The sequence below is a fragment of the Apium graveolens genome, chromosome 2, assembly GCF_009905375.1.
Source record: "Apium graveolens cultivar Ventura chromosome 2, ASM990537v1, whole genome shotgun sequence".
In the NCBI taxonomy this organism is placed as follows: Eukaryota; Viridiplantae; Streptophyta; class Magnoliopsida; order Apiales; family Apiaceae; genus Apium; species Apium graveolens.
This window is the reverse complement of record NC_133648.1, coordinates 121,481,571-121,484,303: the sequence shown is the minus strand read 5'-3', so window position 1 is coordinate 121,484,303 and position 2,733 is coordinate 121,481,571. Positions and strand designations below refer to the sequence as shown.

Genomic DNA, 2,733 nt, shown 5'->3' with positions numbered 1-2,733 from the left:
GCAGAGTGTGTTCAACAGTAGTCTTCCTTGGTTCCTCCGCTTTCTCCTTTTGCTTAAATTCTTCATCTCTAACTTCAGCTTCGACTTCTTTTGCCTTTTCAGCATCAGCTACTTTTCCAGACCTTAAGGTAATAGCCTTGACTTGCTCTTTAGCTTCCTTCCTGCCTGGTACTTCCGTGTCACTGGGAAGAGTGCCAGGTTGACGATTGAGCACTGCATTGGCTAATTGACCGATTTGATTTTCCAAGGTCTTGATAGAAACCGCCTGACTCTTGCACAACAACTTAAGTTCCTCAAACTCAGCACTAGTAGGTGCAGCTGCACTTCCCTGTTGAGGATATGATTGCCTTGTAGCATACTGTTGTGGTTGCTGGAATCCAGGTGGGTTAAACTGTTTACTCACTCCTTGCTGATATGGTGGCTGAATAGCATTCTGATTATTCCCCCAGCTGAAATTTGGATGATTTCTGTTGTTAGGATGATAGGTCGCTGGCACAGGCTGCTGTTGTCGCTGATAATTATTCACATATTGAACAGATTCGTTGACAAGAGAACACTGATCCGTAGCATGAGAACCTGCACAAAGCTCACAAACCATAGCTATTTGATTAACTCCATACGTAGCCAAAGAATCAACCTTCATTGATAGCGCTTGGAGCTGGGCTGCAATAGCGGTGGCTGCATCAACTTCCAGAATACCTGCTACCTTGCCTGACGTCATCCTCTGAGTTGGGTTTTGATGCTCATTTACAGCCATTGTCTCGATAAGATTATACGCCTCAGTATAGCTTTTAGCCCATAAGGCGCCTCCAGCTGCTGCATCGAGCATGGGCCAAGATTGGGCCCCCAAACCATTATAAAAACCAGTGATTACCATCCAATCTGGCATTCCATGATGTGGACATTTTCTCAATATTTCCTTGTAGCGTTCCCAAGCCTCGCACATAGATTCTGTAGGTTGCTGCGCAAACTGAGTAAGAGCACTCCTCATAGCAGCAGTCTTTGCTATTGGATAAAACTTCACCAGAAACTTTTGCGCAAGATCTTGCCACGTAGTGATGGACCCAGCTGGTTCAGAATGTAACCAGTCTTTATCCTTATCCCTCAGTGAGAATGGGAAGAGCCTCAATTTGATAGCCTCATCAGTCACGCCATTATACTTAAAAGTGCTGCAGATCTCGACAAAATTCCTTATGTGCATGTTGGGGTCTTCAGTTGCCGCTCCTCCAAAAGAAACAGAATTCTGCACCATCTGAATAGTGCCCGGCTTGATTTCAAAGGTGTTAGCTTGAATAGCCGGATGAAGGATGCTTGACTGAATGTCATCAATTTTAGGCCGAGAAAAATCCATAAGAGCTGGATCAGCTTGAACAATACGATCTCCCATGTTTACTGGTTCTTTCTGCTCAGTTCCTGAATCCGAATCCTCAAAATCTAACTTCTCCGGTGTATCAAGAACTTCGTCTTTCTCCTCAGCTGTATCTAAGGTCCTCTTGCGAGCACGAGAACGAGTTTGCATAAACGTTTGCTAAAGTACCTGAAACACAACCGAAAAGAGTAATTAACTACTACGTCCTAATCACTGAGTCCTAATGACCAATGATGATAAGTACATAAACTAAACAAATATGCCGAGTCACCGGCAGCGGCGCCAAAAACTTGTTAGGGCGAAATCACGCACTAATATTCACGCAAGTATACGCGTTCGCAAGTAATATAGAATACTTTCTAGTTCGTTCCCTCAGAGACTCAGACTAATTTATTGTCTAATTTAACTCACTCACCAATGTATGACTACTTCTCAATGTTAAGATAATAACACTTAAAATTGTTGATTAAATATTAACTATAATTAACTACTTAATTAACCACTTAACTAACACTTCAATTTATCAATAATAAAACACTCATGAGATCATAACTTCATTATTACTTCCTTCTATAGCCATTGTTATTACCTTTAGCATGTGACAGTGATGATATTAATCGAATAACACGAAACTGATAAAAGCCAACTTTCATTGTACTAATACCATTCTACCAAACATCCACAATTAAGATAGAAGTTGAATAGTCATCAATTATGTTAAGTTCCTATATGTCTACAGAAATTGACAACACAACGATTTAAGCACAAGTTATCCCTTTTTGATTACATAGGGCAAATAAAACTGTTAGAGTTACACACTAATCATGCACAACGTACATGAACCTATGCTAGCATGGTAAGTTCTAAATCTCAAGATTTATCGTCGCTTCACAAGAGATTAACACCCTATCTTATATGTTCGCGACGCACATAAGACGAATACGCACAACCAATACTAGATATCATGCAATCATCACATACTAAAGTATTAAACAATTAACTAAAGAATTCCATAATAAATCCGTTGCAACCCCATGATCACGATTAGCCCATAATAGAACTTATCGCCATCATGGGTTCATATGAAATCATGATAAACAAACACAAGAAAATAATAACTAAACTGATTATATTAAAACAGAGTACGTCACAAGAGTAAATAAGTCAAAGCAAGAAAACTAGCATCCAACGTTACAACGAAACAAGAATCACAAGAATATATGCTTCCCCTTCGTTGCTGTGCTAAATCGGTCTTCTTCCTTATCTCCTTCGCTTCTTGCAAAACACAATCTAAAACATAATCTCCCCTTAATACTCTGTGAAAAACGTCTCAAATCTACCTATATAATAGTCCCATAAAACTC

General features: G+C 39.8%; 1 non-coding gene across 1 annotated transcript; it reads left to right on the top strand.

The window, feature by feature from the left end:
- Positions 1–887: 887 nt before the first annotated feature.
- LOC141709417 (small nucleolar RNA R71) lies at positions 888–994 on the top strand. The gene has a single exon (XR_012569994.1). It is a non-coding gene; the product is annotated as a small nucleolar RNA R71 (small nucleolar RNA).
- The last annotated feature ends 1,739 nt before the right edge of the window (positions 995–2,733 follow it).